Below are 15,483 nucleotides of genomic sequence, written 5' to 3'. Positions count from 1 at the left end.
AAGTCACCAAGGCTATGCACATGGGTGTTTGACAAAATGTTAAATTGTGAAGTTGCCTTTTTTTTAAATAACGGCACATAAAATTTAATGATTTGCAACAATTCCCTATCTTGCCCATTATTGCGTACTGAGTGTCAACTCGCCCTTTCAGTTGTTTCATGGTGAATGTGAATACATGACAGGACCCATTGGGAGGTGTGCAATACGTGTATGCTTTGTTGAAGGACTGTTTTGTGCAAAGCAGGGGACGAGGGAGGATTTCAATGTTTATTTTTTCCAGTCTAACTAACTGAACCTTCGAGTTATGAGGGCGTCTCGAGCAGCAATGCACAGGGCTGGTCTGCCGATGGGGTGGCGTATCTTCATATTGCTATTCGTTCTCGTCCTCAATGGTCTCATCATCATCATCATCAGAAGAAGATGTCTGATGAGCACCTTGATCCTGCTCCACCTCTGATCCTCGCTGCAATGCAATGTTGTGCAGGACGCAGCACACCACTGTGATTCGGGAGACCCTCGCTGGCAAGTACTGAAGGGTGTCCCCAGACCTGTCTAGGCACCTGAAGCGTTTTTTTTCCAACATGCCAACGGCTTGCTCCACTTTGGTGTCAAAAACAGGAAGGCAGATTATTATCTGAATGGCAATAGATTGGGAGAAGGGGAAGTGCAAAAGACCTGGGTGTCCTTGTGCACCAGTCTCTGAAGGTAAGCATGCAGGTGCAGCAGGCGGTTAAGAAGGCAAATGGTATGCTGGCCTTCGTAGCGAGAGGGTTCAAGTACAGGAACAAGGAGTATTGTGTGCAGTTTTGGTCGCCTTATCTGAGGAAGGATGTTCTTGCTATGGAGGGAGTTCAGCGAAGATTCACTAGGCTGATACCTGGGATGGCAGGAATGATGTATGAGGAGAGATTGGGTCAACTGGGCTTATACTCGCTGGAGTTTAGAAGAATGAGAGGGGATCTCATTGAAACTTATAAAATTCTGACAGGACTGGACAGACTAGATGCAGGAAGGATGTTCCCGATGGTCGGGGAGTCCAGAACCAGGGGCACAGTCTAAGGATAAGGGGTAAGCCATTTAGGACAGAAATAAGGAGGAATTTCTTCACCCAGAGAGTGGTGAACCTGTGGCATTCTCTACCACAGAAGGCAGTAGAGGCCAATTCATTAAATATATTCAAGAAGGAGTTGGATATATTTCTTAAGGCTAAAGGGATATGGGGAGAAAGCAGGGACAGGGTACTGAATTTGGATGATCAGCCATGATCTCATTAAATGGTGGAGCAGGCTCGAGGGGCCGAATGGCCTACTCCTGCTCCTATCTTCTATGTTTCTATGACACACCTGGTGGTCATGTGGCTCTCGCCGTAGCGCTCTTGTGCCTCATTGGTGGGATTCCTCACAGGTGCCATGAGCCAAGTTCGAAAGGGGTATCCTTCGTATCCTAACAGCCGCCCCTTAAGTCTGCTCGCAGGCACGAAGAGGTCGGGGATCTTGGGCTGCCGCAGGATAAAAGCATCATGGCAGCTCCCAGGGATTCTGGTACACACCTGCATGAACCTTTTCTTGTGGTTGTCCCGAAACCTTCGCTGCAGAATCTAAATTCTCATGCTGCAGAAACTGGCCTGTAGATGCCATTCAATTCTGGGACTCGCCTCTTGTTATACTATTACCGCCTGTGTTAGCAGTTTAGTTCTCAAAGCAAATGATCACAGCGCATCAAGGTGTGATACTGCCTTTATTGGTGTTCTCCAACTCCAGTTAGAAATGTGTACTAAAGCATTAAATGAGAGCTGACTGTTTGGTCTAGAAAGCCAATGTTTTTTGACAGCTCCTGTAACACCTGCACTGCCACAGACTCTGCTTCCCTCAGAGTATTATCTAAATAACCTCAGGTAATATTTATCAAGATCTGAAATCTCCCCTGACCCAGAGGCTCGGAATTGTGTGGCATCTCATGCTATGGAATTTGGCCTGTAGATTGAGAGAGAATCTGGAGGCTCAGTTGCCATTGGTTCCCAACCCTGTGAGCAATATCCACTTCCATGTAGCAAGCAACCATTTAGTGAGCAAGTAGCTTGTCATTTTGTTGGCACTTATACTGCTGAGCGAAGTTAAATACAAATTATTTTCTTTACCCTGCCCAAAAAAACAGTCTCGGCTATTTCCCTCTCCTCCCCACACCGAGACACACACGTGCGCAATAATATAATGGGGCAGTAATTCCTCCCCAAATGCGTGAGTACGGAAGGGGTACTCATGCGTCTGGCCGGAGGAAATGCCGGTTTTCAGCATGCACAGCGCATGCGCTGAAAACCGGCATTTCCTCTCCTCTAACCCAAGAGGTGAAGAGGCTAGCGCGTGCGCTGTAGGGGGCAGCGCGTGCGTCTTGGATTTCCTCTGTTTTGGGGGATTTGTGCATGTCTAAAGGCCTCCGGTCTTTACGCTTGTAAAAAGCACACGTAAGTATTTATTTTTACAGGTAAGTGGTGTTTTAGTGCAATTTAGAATTTTTTTTCCACAGGTTTATTATTTTAAAGAATCTACAATAAGGTAAGTTTAGTTTTAGACCCTTTTTATTAAAAAATTATTGTTTAAATTATTATTTTTAACTTATTTATACTTAATTTAATGATTGGGATGTTTTTTTTAAATTTTATTTAAAGTTTAAGTAGTGTTTTGGGGTGCAGTACTTCTCATGAGTTTGGCAGTTCTTACTCTCAAACTTATGAATGAAGTTTCCCCTCCCCTGATTGGCTGAACAGTGCTCACCTGATCCCAGCCGGCACATCGCACTAACTACACCGCTGGGTCAGGTTAGCACAGCGCGCTGACATCGGAACCGGGCCACTGACAGGAAATCCACTGCGGGCCAGGTTTCAGATGTCGGCGCGCAGGGTAAGTGCACATCGGGGGCTTGCACGCGCGGCAAGCCCCCGACACCAAGTTCTGGGCCATTAATAATGAGGTCTTAATGGTGGTCAATGAGTGGCAGTGCAACTTTAATGGGAGATTTAATGATGTTGGTTAGTCTCCGATATCATGAGATGTAAGCAAAATGAGAGTGTCTTGCAATTTCAACATTTCTACCGTGGAATTTCAAACTGGACCAACAACTGTCAATGCAGAAGAATATCTGGGACATTCAGCCCATTGAAACTCACCCTCCAGCATTCTAACTTTCCAAACACAGTCTCCAACTGTATTTTCAATAGCTTTTGTTGCTACGGAGGCAGCGGCAGCATAAAGGGAGAAGCGGAGAAAGCCCAGGACAGAGCGCGGACCGGAGTGGGAGCGGATGCAGCATAAAGGGAGCTGAGCGGAGAAAGCCCAGGACAGAGCACGGACCGGAGTGGGAGCGGATGCAGCATAAAGGGAGCTGAGCGGCGATTCAAAAAAACACAAGGAGCGCGACCTTGCCAGCCCTGGGGAGGCGGGTGCGGAGGCGGGACTGCCGGGAAAATGGCAGAATTTGGGGGCGGGTGCCCAACCCGCCTCCATGCCATCTTCCCAGGAGGCGGGTAGCCATCCCGCGCCGGGTCCCGTATCCTTGGAGGCGGGAAGGGATTAAAGCCTATTAACTGCCTGTTAACAGGTAGTTAACAGGCAGAAAATAGGATTATCCCCTTTTTGCTACAGGCTACAAAACCTGACAGGTCAGCGAGGCGAGTAGTGGGTCTGCAGGGGTTGGTGGTGCAAAAGTGTGCTGTGAAGGTAAGTGATGGGTGCAAGTATGGAGAGGTGAGTATCTGAGGTAAGTGCAAAGTGTGAGTTAAAGTGTACTTGCCTTTGTTTCTTCCTGCAGGCTTCAGTCGGTGGGCATGTGGAGAGTCTCGCACCCCTGCGTTGGAGATGACAGATGGCCGTTGCATTCTCCAATGCAACAACCATCTCATTTCTGCAAAAGAGGTTTGATGAGGTCTTGAATTCATGAACTCATCAAACTGCAGAGATTGTCAGTGTTTGACAACTTCACAGAGCTGTCAACTGATGACAATTCATCTGTCAAAAATTTTTGACAGATGAAACGTCATACGCTGACGTTCTCTGTAACCGGCTTTCCCTTTATTGGCCTGAAGGTCAATCAAGGAAAAATAGCGTGGGTTGGCCAGAAGTTGATGGAGGCAGGACTGAAACCCGACAAGTGGGAGTCCCGCCTCCAAAAGCTTCTCATTGGCAAATCACCACCAAGGAGTGACATCTCAGGATAGCTAGTAACTGATTGGTTGGTAAAGGTCACACCGTTTTATTTTTCTCTTCAAGTTAGGGACTGGGGTTAAATAGCTGACTGGGGATAAAGCAGGAGCTTGGAGACTAGTAACTGTTAATACTATATGATATTAATAACTTGAATTAGATACATCTTACTTTTAAGTTTCTGTAAAGTTAGGTAATAGTCAAATAAATAAAGGCATGGCAGGGCAGCCCGGTCCAGTGGAATGCACATCCTGTGCCATGTGGGAAATCCAGGATGCTTCCTATATCCTGGACAACCACGTGTGCAGGAAGTGTCGTCAGCTGGAGGAGCTCGAGCTCTGGGTTTCGGAGCTTCAGCAACAGCTGGCATCACTGCGGTGCATCCGTGAGGCTGAGAGCTTCGTGGATAGCATGTTTCAGAAGGTGGTTTCCCCGCAGATAAAGAGTGTACAAGTGGAAAGGGAATGGGTGACCACCAGACAGAAGAGGAGGACCAGGCAGGTAGTGCAGGTGTCCCCTGAGTGCATCTCGCTCTCCAACCAGTATTCTGTTCTGAGTACTGGTCATGGTGTGGAGATGCTGGAGTTGGACTGGACAAATGTAAGAAGTCACACAACACCAGGTTATAGTCCAACAGCTTTATTTGAAATCACAAGCTTTTGGAGCGCTGCTCCTTCGCCTGACGAAGGAGCAGCGCTCCGAAAGCTTGTGATTTCAAATAAAGCTGTTGGACTATAACCTGGTGTTGTGTGACTTCTTACATCTGAGTACTGGTGAGGGCGATGGTTCCTCTGGGGAGTACAGCCAGAGCCAAGTCCACGACACCACAGGTGGCTCAGCTGTACAGGGGGGGAGGAGGAAGATAGGGAAAGCAATAGTGGTAGGGGATTCGATAGTTAGGAGAGTAGAGAGGCATTTCTGCGACCGCAGACGTGACTCCAGGATGGTACGTTGCTGTAATGTATGTACCTTTAAGGGGAGAACTACTTTTTACAGCTCCTGTATACTGTAGTACCAGCAGTGACCACACCTGTATATAAACCCTGAGTAGGGATCTGTATAGTTAGTTCTAGAGTAACCCTCATTCAGTAAACACCTGTTGATCGTTCCCTGCAGTCTCTTGTCTAATTATTGAAGGACACAACATCAAGATACATGGATCTAACATCGGCGACGAGCAGATTCAAACCTACCTGCAACTCTGCATCACCTCCCAGGGATTCGCTCCTGGAGAACAGTGGATGAAGGCCGAGTCCAGAAGCACGGGCGTCGACCACGGGAAACCCCCCCAGTCATCCAGCGGAGATTTGAACATCGCAGGGGAGGCTGTCGAGAGCCAGGCTTGGCTTTCCAGTCACGGTGGTCCAGCGAAACGGGCTGGCAACAGGTACTGCGCAGACCCTTCCCGGACAGCGGCGGCTAGAGCCGACCGACGGCACAGAAAAAGGCCGAGCAGCGTCGACGGGGGAGAGAGAGAGGGTAGAGCGCACAGGGCGCAGCCGGTGTTCAGGACCGAGCGGCATCAACGAGAGAGAGCAGAGCGCAGCTGGTGTTCAAGGGCCGAGCAGCGTCAATGGGGGAGAGAGGCGTGCAGGAAAACGCACAGAGTGCAGCCAGTGTTCAAGGGCCAAGCAGCGTCAGCGGGGAAGAAAGGAAAGCGCGGGAGACACCATTTTAAGCCGCAGCGGGGAAGAAAGGAAAGCGCGGGAGACACCATTTTAAGCCGCAGCGGGGAAGAAAGGAAAGCGCGGGAGACGCCATTTTAAGCCAGTCTAACCACACCCAAAAAAAAAATGCCGAAGAGTGGCAGTATCACAGCGTTCGACAATGAAGTCGAAGATTGGACGACATATGTCGAACGCATAGAAGTATACTGCAAGGCGAATGAAGTGCCAGATGACAAGAAAGCGCTGGTATTGTTGAATTCAATGGGTGCAAAAACGTATGGCTTACAACGAAACCTAGTAACCCCAGAGAAGCCAGTAGAAAAGGATTTTGAAAACATAGTGTCAATCATACAGGACCACTTAAACCCCACACCGCTGCTGATAGCAGAAAGATTTAAGTCTCACAAAAGGAACCAGCATAAAGATGAAAGTAATGCTGAGTATTTAACGGAACTGCGCAAGCTATCGAAACACTGCCAGTTTGGAACGGGACTAGCAGATACTTTAAGGGACAAGTTTGTGTGTGGGCTTCAAAGTGAGGGAACCCAGAAACGGCTTCTCTCAGAAAAGGATCTTACGCTGGACAAGGCTTTCAGCATTGCAGTATCACACGAAGCAGCAGCACGGGGCACGGCAGAGATACAACGGAGACCACAAGAATATGGCACAAATGAAATGTCATACGGAACAGTGAAGTGCTATCGCTGCGGCAGAACAACACACGACCATAATGATTGCTGGTTCAAGGACAAAGTGTGCAGACAGTGTGGAAAAGTAGGACACATAGCAATAGTCTGCAGGTCGGGAAAGAAAACCAGCAGCAAGAAATCGCCACAGGAGAAGTACAAGAAGGTACATAAGGTGACGGAGAGTAGTTCAGACGAACAGAAAAGTGATACAGACTCCGGAAGCAAGGAGCTGGGTTGTCTGAAACTACATAATGTGATCAAAACGGAGGATCACCAAACTATCTGGGTCACGCTCAAGATAGACGGAGTCCAAGTGAAAATGGAATTGGACACAGGATCAGCCCTAACAGTCATAAACCGAAGGGACTACAAGCGGCTATTCTCACATATACCCTTGAGAGATACAAAGATTGCCTTGAAGACGTACACGGGGCAAAAAGTCTACCCCAAAGGAAAAATAAGGGTGAACGTTATATATAACGGCAAGGAAACGCCAAAAATGGACCGATATGTATTGCCAGATGGAGGAACACCACTACTAGGACGTGAATGGATCCGGAAGATACAGCTAGATTGGCATTCCATACAAGCACTGACTGTAGATGCCATAAAGGATGACGACGTCACACCTGGACGACTGTCAAAAATGCTAGCTGACACACAAGAAGTGTTCCAGCAGGGACTCGGAACACTAAAAGGCATAACAGCGACGATCAAAATTGAGGAAAATGCAAGCCCAAAGTTTTTTTTAAGGCCAGACCGGTACCTTATGCGATCCGCCCAGCTGTCGAAGCAGAGCTTGAAGGTTTGGAACGTTCAGGAGTACTGTCCAAAGTGGATTGGAGCGAGTGGGCTACACCCATCGTTCCTGTAATGAAGAGGTTGTTGAGTAATACGCCTGGGGAACCAAAGAAGGTTCGCATCTGTGGGGACTTTAAGGTGACAGTGAACCCAGTCCTTCACACTGTACAATATCCGCTTCCGCGGGTTGAAGATATTTTCGCCTCGCTATCTGGAGGGAAACGCTTCACTAAGATTGATCTGGCCCAGGCGTACCTGCAAATGGAGGTAGAAGAAGCCTCGAAACAGTACCTCACGATCAACACTCATAAAGGTCTCTACCAATACAACCGGCTGGTGTTCGGGGTAGCATCAGCTCCGGCTATTTGGCAAAGGGCAATGGAACAAGTCCTGCAAGGGATTCCAGGGACCCAGTGTTATTTGGACGACATCCTGGTCATGGGCGAAAATGACAGTGATCACCTCGCCAACCTGGAGCAGGTGCTCACTAGATTGAAGGAATATGGGCTCCGAGCTAATCGCCACAAATGCGAGTTTTTCCAGAAGCAGATCTCGTATTCTGGCCACGTTATTGATAAAGAGGGGTTACATAAGTCCCCTGAAAAGATTGAGGCAGTAGTCAAGGCTCCAGCACCGGAAAATGTGTCACAACTGAGGTCGTTCCTCGGGCTGGAGAACTACTACCATAAGTTCTTGCCGAATTTGTCTACCGTACTACACCCACTGAACACCCTACTGCAAACGGGGGTACCATGGAAGTGGAGTGACGAATGTAAACGAGCTTTCCAGAAGAGCAAAGCATTGATCACATCAAAAGAGGTGTTGGCTCATTTCAACCCAGCACTACCAATTCGGTTGCCGTGTGATGCATCACCCTATGGCATTGGAGCGGTGCTGTCGCACAAATTCCCGGACGGCTCGGAGAGGCCAGTAGCCTTTACGTCTCGGTCACCAACCTCAGCCGAGCGTAACTACGCCCAGATTGACAGGGAGGCCCTCAGCCTAGTGTGGGGAGTGAAAAAGTTCAATCACTATCTGCACGGGCAGAAGTTCACCTTGCTGACTGACCACAACCACTTGTCTCCATCTTTAATCCAAAGAAGGGCGTTCCGGTGATGACTGCGCAACGGCTACAAAGATGGTCCCTTTTTCTAGGGGCGCACCAATATGAAATCGAGTATAAGGGCACGAAACAGCATGGAAACGCTGATGGGCTATCACGCCTGCCACTGCCTACTGCGGAAGAAGCACCAGCAGTGGATCCTGTCGAAATATTTCATTCGACTATAATTGAATGCTTGTCAGTAACTAATGCTGGTATAGAGAAGGAGACCCGAAATGACCCGACACTGTCTCGGGTATATGATTTGACGGTGAAGGGATGGCCAGCACATGGCGACTCACTGTTGCCAGCATTCTCATCCAGAAGAGACCAACTGTCAGTATGCCAGGGGACCTTGATGTGTGGATCCCGAGTGGTAATTCCACCCAAGTTAAGAGAGAGAGTGCTCAATGAGCTTCACGAAGGTCATCTGGGAGGGGTGAAAATGAAAAGCCTTGCTAGGGCTTATGTGTGGTGGCTGGGGATCGATCAGCAAATTGAGGACCTGACAAACAGCTGCTCAGGATGCCAGAAGGTCCAAAATGCACCACCACATGCCCCTCTACACCCATGGGAGTGGCCCTCATCTCCATGGCAACGGGTGCATATTGATTTTGCTGGTCCATTCATGGACTCAATGTTTTTAATAGCCGTGGATGCGCACTCGAAATGGCCTGAGGTGATCAAAATGTCCTCCACCACCACAGAGAAAACGATTGCAGTCCTACGGACCATATTTGCCAGGAACGGCTTGCCAGAGCAGATTTGCTCTGATAACGGACCACAGTTTGTGTCCGAAGAGTTTCGAAGATTTATGAAAAGGAATGGGGTAAGGCATTACACATCCGCCCCGTATCATCCAGCCACAAATGGATTGGCTGAGAGGTTCGTACAAACCTTTAAAAAAGCAGTAAAGGCCATGTGCGATGACGACATTCCACTGCAGCATAAGGTGGACAATTTCCTGTTAGCCTACAGAAATGCGACACATGCAGTCACCAACCAGGCCCCGGCCATGATGTTCTTTAACCGAAGGTTGAGATCTCGTCTGGATTTGCTCAGACCAAATGTACGAAGAGATGTTGAGAATAAGCAATTCCAGCATATCAATGAGAAGCCGACAAGGAGCTTCAATGTAGGGCAACCAGTCTTGGCCCGCGACTACTGAACAGAGAAATGGCAACCAGGAACGATATGCACACGGCAGGGGCCACTAATGTACACAGTGGATGTTGGGGAGAACATTGTGAGACGCCATGTTGACCAGATCCTAGAGTCACAGGAACGAGTCAACCCCATGTCTCGCCCATACGTACCTGGTGATGAACCCGACATACAGGTAGCATCTACTCCAGAAACAATAGCATCGGAAGCGGATGAACCAACCGACGACAGGGGGCCAGAATCGCCTCCGCACCAAGAGCGAGACACTCGGGAAAGGCGCTATCCAGAAAGGATCAGGAAGCCTCCCCAAAGACTGAATTTATAAATAGACTATTTTCAGTTAATGTTGCATGTTAAAAGTGTTAATTGTAATTAGTTTGATATTTAATTGTTAAATGAGTGTTATGGTACTGTTAATCTAAAAGGGGAGGAATTGTAATGTATGTACCTTTAAGGGGAGAACTACTTTTTGCAGCTCCTGTATACTGTAGTACTGGCAGTGACCACACCTCTATATAAACGTTGAGTAGGGACCTGTAAAGTTAGTTCTAGAGTAACCCTCATTCAGTAAACACCTGTTCGTTCCCTGCAGTCTCTTGTCTAATTATTGAAGGACACAACATCAAGATACACGGATCTAACAGTTGCCTCCCTGCTGCCAGGGTTAAGGATGTCACTGAGCAGCTGCAGACCATTCTGAGGGGGGTGGGTGAACAGCCAGAGGTCATGGTCCATATCGGTACCAACAACATAAGTAAAAAGAGGGATGAGGTCCTGGAGGCAGATTTCAGGGAGCTAGGAAAGAGATTAAAAAGCAGGACCTCAAAGGTAGTAATCTCTGGATTACTCCCAGAGCCACATGCTAGTGACTATAGAAATAGGAGGATACAGCAGATGAATGCGTGGCTAGAGAGAGGGCTTCAGATTCCTGGGGCAGATTCTGGGGGAGTTGGGACCTGTACAGGCCGTATGGGTTGCACCTCAACAGAGCCGGGACCAATATCCTCGCGGGGAGGTTTGCTAATGCTGTTGGGGAGGGTTTAAACTAATTTGGCAGGGGGATGTGCACCAGGATGTAGCATTAGAAAGGAGAAACAAAGGGCACAAAGGATTGGGAGAGGCAGATAGCACGAAAGGAAGAAATAGTAAGTTTTTAGGTGGGGTCAGACTAAGAGAGAACACAGGATGCTCTAAGAGGTTTGCAGTGTATGTATGTGAAGCATAATAAATGAGGTTGGTGAGCTGCAGGTGCAAATAGCCATATGGGAATATGATGTCGTGGCAATAATGGAGGCCTGGCTCAAAAAAGGGCAGGATTGGGTATTAAATAATACTGGATATAAGGTGTTCAGGAAAGATAGGAGGTGGTGTGGCAATATTGGTCAAGGAGAATGTTACAGTGCTGGAGAGGGAGGATGTCCTGGAGGGTCAAGGACAGAATCTATATAGCTAGAGTTAAGAAATAATAGAAATGCCATTACACTACTAGGCCACCAACTAGTGGGAAAAATATGGAGGAGCAAATTTGCAGAGAAATACAGAGAGGTGCAAGAACTAGAGTAGTGATAATGCGGGACTTCAACTATCCTAATATAGACTGGGATAGTAATAGTGTAAAGGGCAGAGAGAGGGAAGAATTTCTGAAGTGTGTTCAGGAGAACTTTCTTGATCAGTATGTTTCTGGCCCAACGAGGAAGGAGGCATTGCTGGATCTGGTTCTGGGGAATGAGGTAGGTCAAGTGGAGCAAGTGTCTGCAGGGGAGCATTTAGGGAACAGTGATCATAGTATCAAGGTTTAGATTAGCTATGGAAAAGGACAGGGAGCAAAATAGAGTAAAAATACTTAATTGGAGGAAGGCCAATTTCAGTGGGATGAGAATGGATCTGGCCCAGGTAAATTGGAATCAAAGATTGGCAGGCAAAACTGTAATGGAACAATGGGCTGCCTTTAAAGAGTACAGGGTACAGTCGAGGTACATTCCCACTAGGGGAAAGGTAGAGCAACTAAAGTCAGAGCTCCCTAAATAATGAAAGAGATAGAGAGTAAGATGAAACAGAAAAAGAGTGCATATGACAGATGTCAGGTTGAAAATACATCTGAGAATCAGGCTAAATATAGAAAGTTCAGAGGAGAAGTGAAAAAGAAAATAAGAGGGGCAAAGAGCGGGTATGAGAATAGAATGGCAGCTAACATAACAGGTAAGCCAAAAGTCTTCTATAGGCATATAAATAGTGAACGGGTAGTAAGAGGAGGGGTGGGGCCGATTAGGGACCAAAATGGAGACCTATGCATGGAGGCAGAGGGTATGACTGAGGTGCTAAATGAGTACTTTGCAAAGAGGAGGTACTAGAAAGGCTGGCTGTACTAAAAGTAGATAAGTCATCAGGAACAGATGTGATGCATCCTAGGATGCTGAGGGAAGTGAAGGAAGAAATCGCGGAGGCACTGGCCATAATCTTCCAATCCTCCTTAGAAACGGGGGTGGTGCCAGAGGACTGGAGAATTGCAAATGTAACACTTTGTTCAAAAAAGGGTGTAAAGATAAACCCCACAATTACAGGCCAGTCAGTTTAACCTCGGTAGTCGGGAAGCTTTTAGAAACAGTAATCAGGGACAAAATTAACAGTCATTTGGACAAGTGTGTAATAATTAAGGAAAGCCAGCACGGATTTGTTAAAGACAAATTGTGTTTAACCAACTTGATCGAGTTTTTTGATGAGGTAACAGAGAGGGTTGATGAGGCTAATGCAGTTGACGTAGTGTACATGGATTTCCAAAAGGCGTTCGACAAAGTGCCACATAATAGGCTTGCCAGCAAAGTTGAAGCCCATGGAATAAAAGTGACAGTGGCAGCATGGATACGGAATTGGCTAAGTGACAGGAAACAGAGAGTAGTGGTGAATGGTTGTTAATTGGACTGGAGGAAAGTATACAATGGTGTTCCCCAGGGATCGGTTCTAGGACCACTGCTTTTCTTGATATATATTAATGACTTGGATGTGGGTGTACAGGGCACAATTTCAAAATTTGCAGATGACACAAAATTTGGAAGGATAGTGAACAGTGAGAATAGTGATAGACTTCAAGAAAATATAGACAGGCTGGTGGAATGGGCGGACATGTGGCAGATGAAATTTAATGCAGAAAAGTGCGACGTGTTACATTTTGGTAGAAAGAATGAAGGGAGAAAATTACGGGATGGTTTCCTGGACCAATATGTCGAGGAACCAACCAGAGATCAGGCCATCTTAGACTGGGTATTATGTAACGAGAAAGGATTAATTCGCAATCTTGTTGTACGAGGCCCCTTGGGTCAGAGCGATCATAATATGATCGAATTCTTCATTAAGGTGGAGAATGAAGTAGTTGACTCAGAGACTAGGGTCCTCAATTTAAATAAAGGAAACTACGATGGTCTGAGGAGCGAGTTGGGTAGGATTGATTGGGGAATGTCACTCAAAGGGTTGACGGTGGATAGGCAATGGCAAACATTCAAAGACCGAATGGATGAACTACAGAATTTGTTCATCCCAGTTTGGCATAAAAATAAAACAAAAAGGGTGACTCAACCGTGGCTAACAAGGGAAATTAGGGATACCATAAGATCCAAGGAGAGGACATATAAATTGGCCAGAAAAAGCAATAATCCTGAGGATTGGGAGCAGTTTAGGATTCAACAAAGGAGGACAAAGGGATTAATTAAAAAAGGGAAAATAGATTATGAGAGTAAGCTTACAGGGAACATAAAAACTGACTGTAAAAGCTTTTATAGATATGTGAAGAGAAAAAGATTGGTGAAGTCAAGCGTAGGTCCCTTGCAGTCAGAATCAGGGGAATTTATAATAGGGAACAAAGAAATGGCTGACCAATTAAATAAATACTTTGGTTCTGTCTTCACAAAGGAGGACACAAATAACCTGCCAGAGATGCTGGGGAACATAGGGTCTGATGAAAGGGTGGAACTGAAAGAAATCAGTATTTGTAGGGAAATGGTGTTAGGAAAATTGATGGGACTGAAGGCTGATAAATCCCCAGGGCCTGATAATCTGCATCCTAGGGTACTTAAGGAAGTGGCCCTAGAAATAGTAGATGCATTGCTGGTCATCTTCCAGAACTCGATAGACTCTGGAACAGTACCCATGGATTGGAGGGTATCTAATGTTACTCCACCATTCAAAAAAGGTGGTAGAGAAAAAGCGGGGAATTATAGACCGGTAAGCCTGACATCGGTAGTGGGGAAAATGCTAGAGTCCATTATAAAAGATGTAATAGCAGAGCACTTGGAAAGCAGTGACAGGATCGGACAAAGTCAACATGGATTTACAAAAGGTAAATCATGCTTGACTAATCTATTGGAATTTTTTGAGGATGTAACTGGTAAAATAGATAAGGGAGAACCAGTGGATGTGGTGTATTTGGACTTTCAGAAGGCTTTCGATAAAGTCCCGCATAAGAGATTAGCATGCAAAATTAAGGCACATGGGATTGGGGGCAAGGTATTGACTTGGATAGAGAACTGGTTGGCGGACAGAAAGCAAAGAGTTGGAATAAACGGGTCATTTTCCGAGTGGCAGGCAGTGACTAGTGGGGTACCGCAAGGATCGGTCCTAGGACCCCAGCTGTTCACAATATATATTAATGATCTGGACGAGGGAATTGGATGTAATATCTCCAAATTTGCAGATGACACAAAGCTGGGTGGGAGGGTATGCTGTGAGGAGGATGTCGTGAAACTCCAGTACGATTTGGACAGGTTGGGTGATTGGGCAGAAACATGGCAAATGCACTATAATGTGGATAAATGTGAGGTTATCCACTTTGGTGGCAAAAACAGAAAGGCAGATTATTTTTTGAATGGCAATAGATTGGGAGAAGGGGAAGTGCAAAGAGACCTGGGTGTTCTTGTGCACCAGTCGCTGAAGGTAAGCATGCAGGTGCAGCAGGCGGTTAAAAAGGCAAATGGTATGTTGGCCTTCGTAGCAAGAGGGTTCAAGTACAGGAACAAGGATGTCTTGCTGCAGTTGTAGAGGGCCTTGGTGAGACCGCACCTTGAGTATTGTGTGCAGTTTTGGTCGCCTTATCTGAGGAAGGACGTTCCTGCCATGGAAGGAGTGCAGCAAAGATTCACCAGGCTGATACCTGGGATGGCAGGAATGACGTATGAGGAGAGATTGTGTCGATTGGGCTTATACTCACTGGAGTTTAGAAGATTGAGAGGGGACCTCATCGAAACCTATAAAATTCTGTCAGGCCTGGACAGACTAGATGCAGGAAGGATGTTTCTGATGGCCGGGGAGTCCAGAACCAGGGGTCATAGTCTAAGGATAAGGGGTAAGCCATTTAGGACTGAAATGAGGAGGAATTTCTTCACCCAGAGAGTGGTGAACCTGTGGAATTCTCTGCCACAGAGGGCGGTGGAGGCCAGTTCATTAAATATATTCAAGAAGGAGTTGGATATATTTCTTAAGGCTAAAGGGATCAAGGGATATGGGGAGAAGGCAGGGACACAGTACTGAATTTGGATGATCAGCCATGATCACATTGAATGGCGGAGCAGGCTCGAGGGGCCAAATAGCCTACTCCTGCTCCTATCTTCTATGTTTCTATGATTCCTGTTTAATGCCATCCCCAACCTCCGCATTACTGTTTAGGGGTCTGTATACAACTCCCACGAACGTTTTCTGTCCGTTGGTATTTCTCAGCTCTACCCATACAGATTCTGCATCATCAGAGCTAATATCCTTCCTTACAATTGTGTTAATCTCTTTATCCAGCAATGCTATCCCACCTCCTTTTCCTTTTTGCCTGTCTTTCCTGAATATTGAATACCCCTGGATGTTGATTTCCTAGCCCTGGTCACCCT

The sequence above is a fragment of the Somniosus microcephalus genome, chromosome 11 (assembly GCF_052327205.1).
Source record: "Somniosus microcephalus isolate GS21.2 chromosome 11, FLI_Smic_1.0, whole genome shotgun sequence".
In the NCBI taxonomy this organism is placed as follows: domain Eukaryota; kingdom Metazoa; phylum Chordata; class Chondrichthyes; order Squaliformes; family Somniosidae; genus Somniosus; species Somniosus microcephalus.
Note: the sequence above shows the minus strand (reverse complement) of the source record.